This window comes from Artibeus jamaicensis, unplaced genomic scaffold (genome assembly GCF_021234435.1).
Source record: "Artibeus jamaicensis isolate MK-2021 breed Jamaican fruit bat unplaced genomic scaffold, CSHL_Jam_final contig_233, whole genome shotgun sequence".
In the NCBI taxonomy this organism is placed as follows: domain Eukaryota; kingdom Metazoa; phylum Chordata; class Mammalia; order Chiroptera; family Phyllostomidae; genus Artibeus; species Artibeus jamaicensis.
This window is the reverse complement of record NW_026521486.1, coordinates 8,125,413-8,138,762: the sequence shown is the minus strand read 5'-3', so window position 1 is coordinate 8,138,762 and position 13,350 is coordinate 8,125,413.

Below are 13,350 nucleotides of genomic sequence, written 5' to 3'. Positions count from 1 at the left end.
GGTGTCTGTATCACATTCGGCCTCCCTGGGCCCATCGAGCTGGGCCTATTAATAACATTGGCCCTGCGTCCCTTCGTCACCCAAAGTTGAGGCTCAGGCCAGGCTCTCCTCTTCCACGAAGCCCTCCGTGACCATTTTAGATGGCTGCAATGATTCTGTCCTCCAAAATCCTGCAAGGAAAGGAAGAGAGAGGCCAGCAAAGGGATGGAACAAGAATCTTCTCCCGCCCATAGGCCACAGGCTGGGTTCCCGCGCACACGTCATCTCACTCCGGATGGCCTCACAGTGCAGGCCCGTGCCCGTGCGTGGATGAGGGGCGGAGCGCAAAGGCGTTGGTGACAGGACTCACCACTCAAAGCCGTGGGCCTGGAGCAGGCGTGGCCCAGCACCTTCAGGAGGGGCTCGGGGGTCGGCGGGAAGGCACCAGCCACACGTCCGCTCCCGGGTCTCGTCCTCTCTTTGCGTCTCGGCCTCCCACCTGTAAAATGCGCTCGGTCAGGGGCCAGCTTTACTCTATAGATGGGCTTTGGGGGCTACAAACCCCCTGAAATATGCAAGAAGTCATGTGCAAGGGCGCTTTTGTGGGGCCAAGGCCCATAGCTTTCATGAGACTCACAAAGGGAACTCTGGTGCGGTCTGCCCTGCCCTGGAGGCGACCACCCAACGGGCGCCTCTGAAAAGCATGAATGAACGAATGAACTTCACAGATATTTATTATGAACATCGCAAACAGTTCCTCTCTTCATCCCCAACCTGAAAAAGAATCCCCAGGGTGCTAACATTGTCAACAGTCAAGTCCAGTGCTCGACCCGGACAGGAGGAGGGAAGCTACACCAGCCCTTCACTGACTGTCGGCTCCAGGAGCCAGGAGAGCAGCGGGCAGACTGGAGGGAGAAGCCGGTGTGGAGCCTGGGTGAGCTGGGCGTCTGGACGAGGGTGGTGAAGACGGGGAGGAGTGTGGAGCCTGGGTAGCATTTCTGAGAAGTCTCTCCTAGGCTTGGGGGCTGTGATGGACAGTCCAAGCTAACTCTAAGTGTGTAAGCTGGGGTCCACAGAAGAGAGTGAAGGTGCTGCTGTGGAAGGCACTGAGTCGGGGGAGGGGGCGGGGCCCAGTGGGGGTGATGCTGTGTTGAGAACCCTAGGATGTCAGGCCTGGGAGGACCTCCAAAGTGATGAACTACTACCTGCTCATGTTATAATGTAGAAACCAAGGCCAAGATGATGGACCCGAGTCTCACAGGGAGTAGCGGACAAGCCGGGACATTGTGCTGGGTTTGGGCTGCCGGGAAGACATTCTGGTGGGGCCGCCAGCGAGGGGCTGGGCCCGGGCACAGAGCTTTGGTGGTCGTCAGGGGAGGCCAAGAGCAGGGGCACGGCAGAGTGGGGACGTGGCAGTCGAGGACCAACCCTTGGGGAAGGGCTAGGGCCTGGGAAAACATCACACTCGTTTGTTGAGCAATGTGCCAGGTGTGCTGTGCATTGCGTTATGCTTTTGCCCTTGAACCTCCTTACAAGGTAGGCATTGCTGTCCCCATTTTACTAACAAGGGAACAAGGCTCAGAGAGGTTAGGCAACTTGCCTGAGGTCACAGAGCATGGGGAGGACTTAAACCCGGGTCTCTCTGACCCGAAGCCCTAGCCTCTCTGTACTCTGCAGCTTCGCTTCTGGATGAGGCCAGTGGGAGAAAAACACGCCGGGGGCGGCGCCCACCGTGGGTGAATTATCTGAGGGGACAACATGTCCCCATGTTGTAGGGGGTGCGTTTATTGAGGACCTACTACATACCTAGTGCTGTATCAAATTATTTCGTGTTACCCTCATTGTAGTCCTCAGAGGCTTGAGGAAAGTCTCAGAGAGGGTGAGAGCCTTGTCCAAAGTCACACAGCTGGTAAGTAAGTGAGAGAGTCCAGATTTAAACTTAAGGCTCCCAATTCTGAAGTGTTCCCCACTCCCACCCCATAGCACCTGAAGTGGTAGGGATATCCTAAAGCCCTAAAGCCCGAGTAGAGCATCTTGGAAAATTATTCAGTTCCTTTTGCTCTGAATCTATTCAAGAGCCGTCATGTTATGAATCTGGTCTCACAGGGGGCCTTGATGCCAGGGAGTGGGTTTATCAGGCGGGACTTTTTTGACCACAAGTGACAGCCCGGCTGGGCTGGGTTAATTCTGTAACTATGCATGTGACGGATGTTAGACAGACTTATTGTGGTGGTCATTTTGCAGCATATAAAAGTATTGAATCACTATGTTGTACCCCTGAAACTAGTATAATGCTGTATGACAATTATACCTCAGTAAGAAAAAAACATTTCCCACCACCTGTCCCCGTCACCCCCAAAGGACAAAATGTAACAAACAAGTCCCTGAAGGTTCAGGTACAGCTTGATCCAGAATGCTCTTTGTAATTCTCAGCAATACCTTGGGCTGCAGGGGCCACCTTCTCAGCCTGGCTGTCCTCTGAGGGTTACAGAATGGCCCTTCCCTGCAGGGCCATAGACGGTCGAGTCCGGTCCCAGGGGAGAGGGGGCCACTGCCCCAGAACCCGAGTCAAGTCCCGGAACTGAGCTTCATTGGCTGTGGCTAGCTTGGTTTGAATGGGGCAGAATATCAACATCTCTGGAAGTGCTTGGGGAGTGGACTGTCCCGGGACCCTCCTGAGAGGTGAGGGATCCTAGGTGGTCAAAACCATGAACCGGGTGGATTTCTGGGAGTGCCCAAGTGTGCCAGGCACCAGGCAGGTTCATGCCGTAAGTCCTTGGTGAAGGTGATGTCACTGAACTTTTAAGGAATGAGTCACTCTGGGCCAAAGTGACCTTTCTGGACTTGACAGCCCCAACCCCAGCCTGTCCCTGATGAGGCCTCTGCGTCCAGGTAGCGGAAGTGCCCAGGGGCATTGCCCCCCAGCTTTCGGGTCCTTATTCTGAACCGCCATGAGGCTGCTGGCTGGATAGATGACTGACACAGCATGGGGACATTGACCTCTTCTGTTCCCTCGTCCAAATATTGTGCCTGGCCTTGAGCTGGACACTTTCACGTATGTGTTGCAGAAGTGGATCCCAGCCATAAAAACTGAGGTTCAGAGAAGTCCAGTCACTTGTCCCAGGTCACACAGCACACAGAGACCAGAGCCTGGTCTGTCTGCCTGCACCCCTGTTCGGTGCCGTCCCCACAGGCCACACTGGCCTCCCAGCGGGTGGGGGCCAGTGTGTGTGGGTCAGCAGTCTCTTCGTGGCCCTGTGCCAGGACATGAGCATTCAGCTGTTCGCCTCACTGGTGGTATTTCATGAGTTCACACTATTTCCACCTGCTGCGACGGAGCAGGAGACTGATCTCCTCTGGTCCAGGGACCTGGTGGGCGGGGCCACTGCTGCCCGATCTAATGCTCTTCCTGAGCTCGGCCGGGGAGACACCGTGAATTATGTTGAAGGAGCCTCGGCCCTGTTCCTGAGAGGCAGATCTCCAGGCTGTGGCCTTGTTTTCCCTCCCACCCCTCACCACCAACAGAGAGTCCTAAGGGTAGTAAAGGGCACACAAGTCCCTACTCTGGCTCTGCTGCTTACCCGCTGTGTGACCTTGAGACAGTGGCTTCCCCTCTCTGGGCCTCAGTGTCTTCATCTGTAAAATGGAGCTGAAGAGGAAGCTGTGGTGTGTGCTATGTAACATCATCTCTAAGGAAGGGGTTGAAGGGTACCAACTCCTGCAGAAATGGATCAGATTAGGGTTCTCGTCATGTGGATTTCACCCTTGATCTTGTCCTGCCACTGAGGGTGAGGACCCCAGGGTGCCTTTATGGATGGAAATTCGGAGAAGCAGGGGCTGCCAGCCCCCAATCACCCCTGGCTTTCCCAGGGCGGTCTGGGGACCAGACTCAGGGTCCCTGCTGGGGAAGTCAGGAGCCACAGCTGCAGAGAGAGAGGAGGTCTGAGAGGGTGAGATGTGGGAGGGGCCTGGGGCTCTGGGAGGAGAGCTGGGTGGGGCTGTCGCAGCCGAGGCGACTGTGGCTCTTGGCCACCTGGGCTTGTGTCCTTCCCTAGAAACCCCGCCCTGTCTCCCTGGCACTCAGAGGAAACCAGAGAAGAGTTGGGTCCCTGTGTGGGCTGGAGCAGGGCACCCCACGGTCACGGCTGTGGAAATAGAAAGACCCCATAGAAACTGGTAATGGTGGTCTCTGGGAGTCTCCCCTCCTGGGCTGCGAGTGGAGAAGCAGAGAGGGGTCGGTCTGCAGGGTCTCTCAGAGAGCAGACGACAACGCCTCCTGAGTCCAGCACAGGTCTCTGAGGCGATCCCAGGTGACAAGGGCAATGGCATCTCCTCCTGGGCCTCTTCTAGCTCAGCCATCACCATGTGGACGCACATCTGCAACAAAGAGAACGATCGCTGGAAGCAGTGTGTGCATGTGTCTGCGTGCACGTGTGTGTCGTGCGTGTGCACATACACCCTCAGGGGCAGGAGATGTTTCCGTGGTTTTAAGGGACCCCCAGCGAGTGTGCTCTTTCCTGGCCGCTGGATGCCCGTGCCTTGCGCCTCCCCCAGGTGGCCCCAGAGCGCTAACAGCCCACGTGCATCTTCTCCAGCATCCAGCATCTCTGCATCCAAATCAGGTTGGTACTTGTGTTCTTTGCGCTCCCTCGGCAAAGGGGGAGACAAAGGGCACCTCCAGCACCATCTGCCTGCCCCCAGTGCCATGGGCTGTGTTGTGTTCCCGCCCCCCACTCCCCTGCCCAGTCCATCTGTGGAAGCCCTAACCGCTAGGGGCCCCGGATGTCACTGTATTCGGAGGTGGGGCCTTTACGGCGGTGATCAAGTTCATCTCAGTCTCGAGGGTGGGCCCTGATCCAATGTGACTGGTGTCCATACAAAACGATAAAGTCAGGACACAGACATGCACAGATAAGAGACCATGTGAGGACATGGGAGAAGACGGCCGTCTACCAGCCAAGGAGAGAGGCCTCAGGAGGAACCAACCTGCCAATACCTTGAGCTGGCCATCCAGCCTCCAGGACGGTGGAAGTAAATTTCTGCTGGTCAAGCCCCCGGCCCGCTGTACTTTGCTGTAGCCGCCCCGGGACACTAACACACCAGCAAGGGGAGAGGCTGACGGAGGGGGTGCAAGAGGGGAAAGGCTCTCTGTCCCCATGATGACAAGGACATTGGATCACATTCTCATGAAAACTCGCCAAGTCCTTTGAAAAGGTTACCTTCCGGCCCTGGCTGGTGTAGCTCAGTGGGTTGAGCACGGGCCTGCGAACCACACGATTGCAGTTCGAGTCCCAGTCAGGGCACATGCCTGGGTTGCAGGCCGGTTTCCTGCAGGCCAGTTCCCAGCAGGGGACGCACAAAAGGCAACCATACATTGATGTTTCTCTCCCTCTCTCCTTCCCCCTTCCCCTCTAAAGATAAATAAAATCTTTAAAAAAAAAAAGAAAAGAAAAGGCTACCTTCCCTTTCTTGTAACAATTTTATGAAAAGTGACACATGCACTTTAAAGAAACAATAGAAAATAGCGAGGAGGTCAGGGGGAGGCGGAGTTGCCCATAATCTGTTGCTACCCAGGTACAACCGCTGTTATCATTTCTGGAGGTGTTCACCTTCTCACTTCTGCTGGGCCACCCACTCTTGATTCAGCTTGGATGCCACCACTTACTGGAAGCCCTCCTGGGTTTCTTCCCTCGACCTCGTGTTCCTCCTAGCACCTGCACTGACCTTAATAATGGCCCCATTATTCCCGAGTTCTCCAGCCGTCTTTTCAGCTGGGAGTTTGAGGCTGCACTGGCGTCCAGCCTGTCTCCATGAGGGCTTCTGAGGATAATACATCCAACTGATGTTTTTATTTTCGCTTGTGTGTGGGCAGGGGTGGCTGTTCTCGCAGACATTGCCGGATGGTACTTAGAATGCTGCCTACGTTCATTTCTTCACCTGCTCTTTAGGGGCAGCTGCTGGTGTGTAATCAGCGTTGTGGGAACGGGATCTTCCCTTGGGCTTCAAGCCTCGTATCTGCCGGGCTCTCTCTTGCTGACCCAAAATTGCGGCTCATATTCTGATAGGAGAGAGTGCTTTGGGGAACAGGAAACTGGATATTGAAACCAGGCTGAGCAGATCTGGGACGTGTCTGCGTAGCCCTTTGGCCGGCGGGGGCGCCTGCTCTTGGCGCCGAGCGTGGAAGCCCTGGGCGACGCGGCCGATGTGTTTGAGAACATGATCGGATCACTGTTTTTTCTTATCAAATATGTATTGCTTTCATCTTGATGCTGGGTCGCATTCTGCTGAAAAAAGAAATGTGAAAACTCAGAAGCTGTTTGAACACCCGCCGTCCGCCTCGTGCTCCGGCACCGAGTGTAGAGCGACCCGCAGAGGAAGGTGGAGGTTAGGGCTGAGCTTTGAAGGGGACGGTGGCTGAAAATCGGGGAATAAACACTGGGCGTAGAGGGACGACGTCAGGGATCCGGCACCGCCCTCCCCCGCCCCGTCTCCTTGGCCGGATCACTCCGCCGCTCTACCTCCCTGGCCTGCCTTTCTCTTCCCTGCCTCTCAATCGTGTGTCCTTGGCCTTACACGCCCATAGAATCGGGGGCCCTTAGCAATCAATTAATCAAATCCACCATTTCATTTTTTAAGGCTTTTTCTTTGTTCTGCTTTGTATGGTAGTTGTCATTGTGTTAAAACTGCGCAACAAAACCTACTGTTTTCGTCATTTTAAAGTGTGCGGTCCAGTAGGGTTAAGTTTATTTACACTGTGTCCACCATCGGGTGGGGAGGCTGAGGCGGAGCGTGTCAGAGGAAAATGGAAAAGCCGGGACTCACACCAGGCCTGTGGGTTGCCGCCAGCCGGGCAGTGGATACGAGGGTGGACGGGGCCTAGGGGAAGAGCAGGGGCGGAGGGAGAGAGCCCAAGTCTGGGCGGGAGGTGCTGGGTCTATCTGACGCAAAGACACTAAAATGATTGCTTCATTCAGCCCTGTGTTTGGTGTCACTTGTCACAGGGCAGTAGATAATGGGAGCGCTGAGTAACACACTAGTGTGTAGGGTGGTTGTCAGAACCGAGTTAGATAGTGCAGTGCAGTGCCTGCTGCGCAGAAAATGCTCTCCTGCTGTCTACTGTTTACCTCCTGTGGTTGTTGTTACTGCACGTTCATTTCCCAAGTTAGGTCGTGAGCTCATCAAGGGTGGCAAGTACGTCGTTTGCATTGCTGTGTCCCTGGGACCCAGCCCAGGACTTGGCATGTGGTAGACATTCCATCAATGTTGCTTTCAGTGAGTGAATGAATGAATAATACATGAATGAATGAATGAATGAATGGCAAGGGGAAGTGTGCGCAAAGTGCAAACCCAGAAATGCATGCATAGTTTATCCTCAGCGTGTATTTATTTGATCTGAACACACTTCAGATGGCCCTCACTCCAAAGGACACACGGGCCACCGAGGGCCCAGACAACTTCCAGGGCAACTGATCTTGTAGCAAGTCAGTGGCCCGTGTGGAGGGAGGTCCCACCTCTCTGCACCATCAGGAACATGGGCTCTCATTGGTCGGCGCACCAGGGGATACACAGGGCGTGGAGAATACCACATGGGCTCTGACGTGCTTTCCCAGAGTAGGGACACACCTTAGTTCTGGTTACATTTCATTGGCCAAAGCCAGTCACATGGCCCCACCTAACTTCAGGAGGTGCAGCCCTCTGAGCTGGCCGGAGAGGACAGGCCCCTGGGCACTCACTCCTGGGTGATGGGGGCTGTTCTCCAGGACTGGGAACTGGTTTAAGCCAGGCAGCCACCCCAAGATATATGGGCAAGGCAGCCAACAGCTGTACCACCCAGATAAGCTCTGGGTGCAGCAAATGACTATAATACCCCAGGCTTCTCATTTTTCAGAGAGAAAATCATGACTCTAATTAAAGTCCAGTGACTTGCCGAGTCCTCAGAGTTCAATTCATTTTTATTGAAAGTGTAATATATGTGTGGACGATAAAGCTAATGTAGCAAGACGGTCATTCTCAGCCATGGGTACGTGGTGTTCAAAGGAAGGAAGGTGACTGGTCCAGGAGCCAGCAGCCTGGACTTAAAGAAACAGAGGCAGTTCAAATAGAAAAGAGGCTGCTGGGACCTCCGCTTCCCGTGGTCAGGAAGCAAAGTGAGGGAGCTACTCTGCTGTAGAGGGTAGCAGAGTCTTCTGGAAAAGCCCAGAGCCCAGGGGGCAGACCGTGCACCAAGAGGGACAATGGATTAGGGAATTACTCTGCCCCCAGTGATGCAGAGTAGGGGGAGACTGGCAGATTTGCTGCGGACTAGAGCCTGCCATGCACATCCCCTCCCCTCCTTTCTGAGTGCCGGTGTACCGTCTATTGTAGTTTTCTAGTCCCTGTCTCATGACTGTGAGCTGGGTGTGGGTCGGGGGGGGGCAGAAAACTGGTATTTCAGCCTGCAAGTCTCTGAATCAAGAGGGGCTGAACTTGAGGAGCTGCATCTGAGGAACCCCATCCACGCCTGGACGTGACTGATGTCATGAGGCCTTGAGCCTGAGGCCCACACAAGACTCTTGGGAGGGAGGGAGTGTGCCTCACATGTGGCGTATTGTGGCCACAGAGCAGACTAGGGTGAAAGGATGGTCGTCATAAAGTCTTTGTATCTTCTCTCTTCAGGAAGTCAGGTCTCACCCTGATAGTGTGGCTCAGTTGGTAGGAGTGTCGTCCCGTGAACCAAAAGGTTGTGAGTTCGATCCTCGGTCAGGGCACATATTTAGGTTACAGGTTCGATCCCCAGTTGGGGTGCAGATAGGAGACAAACAATTGATGTTTCTCTCTCTCTCTCCCTTTCTCTCTCTAAAAAGCAATGTAAAAAAAAGAGAGGGGGGGAGAGAGAGAAAGACATGAAGTTTCTTTCCCCTCTCTGAATCCGGCGACTGGGGGACTTGCTTTGACTGACACAGAGCTGCAGAAAGCCAGTCGCCACCTACAGAAACACGATCACCAGGCGGAGAGATGAGAAACAAGGGGAGAGAGAACCCAACCAGCCCCGAGCCGTTCCAGGCGCCCTGCGTGGTGCCAGACGTGTTAGCAAAACCCTCCCGGATCCCCGAGCCCGAGCGGGGCGGCTCAGTCAACACCCCGCGGAGCAGAGACAAGCTGTTCTCACCAAGCCTTGACTAGTTGCAGAATCATGAACAAATAAACAGCTGTTGTTGTTTTAACACACTGAACGGCGGGCTTAACATCTATTTCGCAGTAGAAAATGGATACAGAAGTTTGCACCAGACACGCAATTTGAACCCATGCAAATCCTGAATCTGCGGGCGACGGGCGCCTGGCTGGGTCTCCCGTGGCTCCGGCCGTTGGACTGCTGCGCACCTTCTCTCTGCTCTGTTCTCGTTTCTTAATCAAAGTGTCTGCTGCGTTACCTCGTCTCCATCTTCCTGTTGTGTGCTGGGTGTGTGTGGCTAGACGTGGTGTGCAAATAAATGATCCTTTCAGTTCTCCAGTCAGCAGACCAAGTTGAGATGCGCCCAAGGAACCCAGGCAGGTGAGGAGAGGCTGGACTTTGAGTGGCTGCTCTGATTGGATGGCGGGCTTGGCGGGGCGTGGGTGGCTGAACTTGTTGGCCAATCGTAAACTTTTAGGGCCGGAGGGAAGGCCTTGGTAGATTATCTCCAAAAACAGCGGCCAACACTTTATCATGGCTTCTGCAGCCGCGGCTCCCCAGCGAAACGTGCAGTCTCTTTCTCCATCCCCTTGACTGTGCGATGTCCCTGTGACTTGCTTGGACTGACAATGTGGGCAGAAGTTACGCTTGAGCGAGTCTCAGAGCCTCGGCCTCAGATACCTTGCCGCGTCCGCCTTGGCTTTTTTAGGACCTGGCACCTTGTCCCAGCGCTCTCATGACTGAATGGCGAGGGTCCTCGTCATAGGGCAGAGGGGTCCTCCCCTGGGGAGAGGGGCCTGGCCAGCCCACCCCAGCCACGTGCCAGACTTGTGTGACAGCACCGTGGGCTCCCAGTGGCGGCTAAATCCCAGCTGTGACCGCAAAGGATGCCCCGGAGAAGAAAAGAACATCCTGAGTACCCAACCCAAGAATCCTCGGAAATGGCATGTCACTGGAGATTAGGGGTTTTTCTGCAGTATTTCACCAGATCGTGCCCCAACAATGGCACTTCGAGGTTGGGGAGCGTGGCCCTACAGCAACTCCTGAAGGAAAATGTAGCCCTCAACCTCTGCACCTCTCCGACTTGAACCTTTTATAGCCCCCAGTGCACGAGAGGCCAGAGCCACAAAACTGTTTTTAACCCTTATTTCTGCAATACCAGCATAAGGGGTCTCGTACCAGGCTTGGCAAACACTAGCCCGAATCCAGACAACCAACTTTCTTTTCTTTTTTTCTAATGGCTCATGAGCTATGGCCCATGAAGCCTAAACTATTTACTGTCTGGTCCTTTAAGAAAAAAATGTACAACCAGCCCTGGCTGGTGTGGCTCAGTGGATTGAACAGTCGCTGGTTCGATTCCCAGTCAGGGCATATGCCTGGGTTCCAGGCCAGGTCCCCAGTAGGGTGTGCACAAGAGGCAACCACATATTGATGTTTCTCTCCCTATCTTTCTCCCTCCCTTCCCCTCTGTCTAAAAATAAATAAATAAAATGTCTAAAAAAATGTACAACCTAGAATTCCACTTTGGTAGGCAGAAACAACTGGCAGCTCTTGTTTGGACGCTCAGCTGAACATCGGACAGGATGACTTCAGTTTTAGTGCGTGGTTTCAGAGGGTCGACACGCAGAGCGTTCCAGGGCCAGACACGCTTGGGAAATACACGAAGGAAACGCAAAAGTTAAAGGACAGTCTTTCATGGCAGCCTTCTGTCCAGGGGGGCAAAAGGAGGCCTATGCTTTCCTCAATATTCTGGAACCTTTTCCGCTGGAACGTCTTACGTGATGGGTGGTCCCTGTGCCGTGCTTGGGGAACCCCTGTGGCCTGAGATGAGAGACGGTGGACATTCAGAAAGGTGCCACAGAGCCAGGCTGAATTCCTGGTCCTGTCTTCACCTTGACCTTTCTGCCTTCTTTTCTCTCTGGGATCATCTGGCTGCTTGCCCACCTGCTCATACACTGTCTCGTTCATACTAAGTTGTGAGAGATTGATAGTTTGCTAGTGAAGGTGAGGTGAGGCATTGGGGATTTAGTTTTTGACAGATGACAGCGAAGGACAAAGTTGAATTTAGAGAGGTTCGCTCTCTCTCTTTTTTGTCACCATCAAAGTTGTGCTTTGTCACTCGGCAGCCCTCCTGTCACGGTTCTGTGATTTGCTGGAGTTACTTCCAAGCAGATTTCTTTATGATCAGAAGGAGTATTTATGCCGGCAGGAAACTAGTCTGTTCAGACCTGCTGCAGACCCCCTGTGACACGACAGGCCCATCTGTCAAGGGGTGTTTGAACTTCCAGCTTCTCCTCCCTTTGATTACATTGAAAAGGTGCCTGTAGTGCTGAGCTGTCACTCAAGGCCAAGAGCTTTTCTCTCCTGTTTGCCCGTTGCCCCAGTAACGAATGGAAAGGAATGAACGCACAGTGCGGAAATGGCAGAGGAGTGCTCTTTTTGTGCAGCTCATTTTTGTTCAGGGGAAGACTTATGCAGGACAATTAAGAATGCACTAAAAGCATCGCGGTCATGCTTGTTTTGAACTGAACGCCAAGCTGCACATCTGGATTTCAATGCTCCAGAGGTTGGACCTACACACCTGAAGCTTTGACGGTTTCTCCCCAAAGCCGTATTTTCTCAGGTTGGCATGAAATTTCTACCTCCAATGTCCTATGAGTAACTAAGTGGCATGTGTAGGGACATACCATGCTCTGTACGATCAGAGAAAGTCAGATTGAGTGTGGTTTGCTTATGGCTGCATATGAGCAGAGTTTGGTGGTCCACGCGGAATTGAGTGGTGGCATTTGGGGTGTGATGATGATGGGGGCGATACCTGGGCCTGGGGAGCGGCCCTCCGCAGAAATGGGTGATGGGACCTGTCCCTATGGAGCAGGCTGTGTGTGTGTGTGTGTGTGTGTGTGTGTGTGTGTGTGTGCTGGATGTCAAGTCAGCAAACCGTGGCCAGCCCTGACACTCCTGTCCCGGCTGCCTCCTCTGGGGACTGCTGGTCTCACTGTGCTGTGACTGGAGAGGGAGCCTGGAGGGAGCTGCCCTTGTCTGGGCCGTGCTGCCCGCCAGGTGTGCCATGAGCCTTGTACTTGCTCCTGCTGCCAGGCTCACACGCTGGCGCGGGGCTGCTCATTTGGCTCAGCTCTGGGTGTGCTGGCCAGTCCGACCCTGGAGCCTCAGCACCGAGGGCCAGCCCCAGTCCGCTGTGTCTGCACAGGACAGTCACCCTCTGCCAGTCCCATCTTGTCCTCAGAGGCCAGGATGAGCAGTAAGAGGCTGGCGCTGGGATGAAGGGTCACAGCTGGGCCTGCTTGCTGGGCTCCAGTCTCCAGGTGGGATGGAGGGCTTCTCCCTGCAGGGCAGAGGTTTCGGGTTTGGGCCGCGTGGACCTTACTGCAGGCGACTCTGCGCCCGGAGCAGGGAAGGCCTGGTGCAATTTCCATGATGGGACAGGAGGGATGGTATGTGTCTGCATGTCCCTGTCTGGTCTGAGCTGGGGCAGACCTGCCAGTCACGCCTCCTGGGCATGGGGGTGGGGTGGGAGCAGGGAGGGTGCAGGTCTGGTAGGCTGCCCCAGAGGGGAAATGCAAATCAGATCCCTTTCCTCCAAGTTCTCAACCCTCCATGACTCCCCATCATGTGTGGAAGGAAATCCCAGTTCTTCCCCCACCTCCACCCCCGACCCACTGACAAGGCTCTGGCTGCTCCACCCACTGTCTCTCTGGCCTCACCTCCCACTGCCTTGCCTTCCTCCTTTACCACAAGCTCAGGAGCCGGGACCCCCCCCCACACCCCGCAACACCCCAACACCCCGCGCATGTTCTCACCAGGTCCCGCCTCACGGCCCTCTAGCGCCTCATCCAGCGCTCCCCTCCCCTTCTCTCTCTTTACCTGCTTTCCTTCCTCCCAGGCTCTCCTGCTGCTTGACGCAGGCCCACACTTCTGCCACCTGTCAGCGCTCCTAAAAGGAGAACCTCGGAGGTTTGCCCGCCCCCAGAACGTGGTGGCACAGGAAGCACTCACTGAACCACTGCTGAATGAATGGATGAATCCCTGAGATGGAGGGCACAGCTCAGTGTAGATGGGGTCCCAGAGGCAGGGCAGTGGCACTTCTATGCCAATGCTGGAGAGACAGGGACAGCTTGATCCCAGCCCTCAGGACTCGGGGTGGGGGTGTGGGGGTGTGGGGCTGTGGGGGTGTGAGGCTGCGCCCATCACTCCTCACCCTC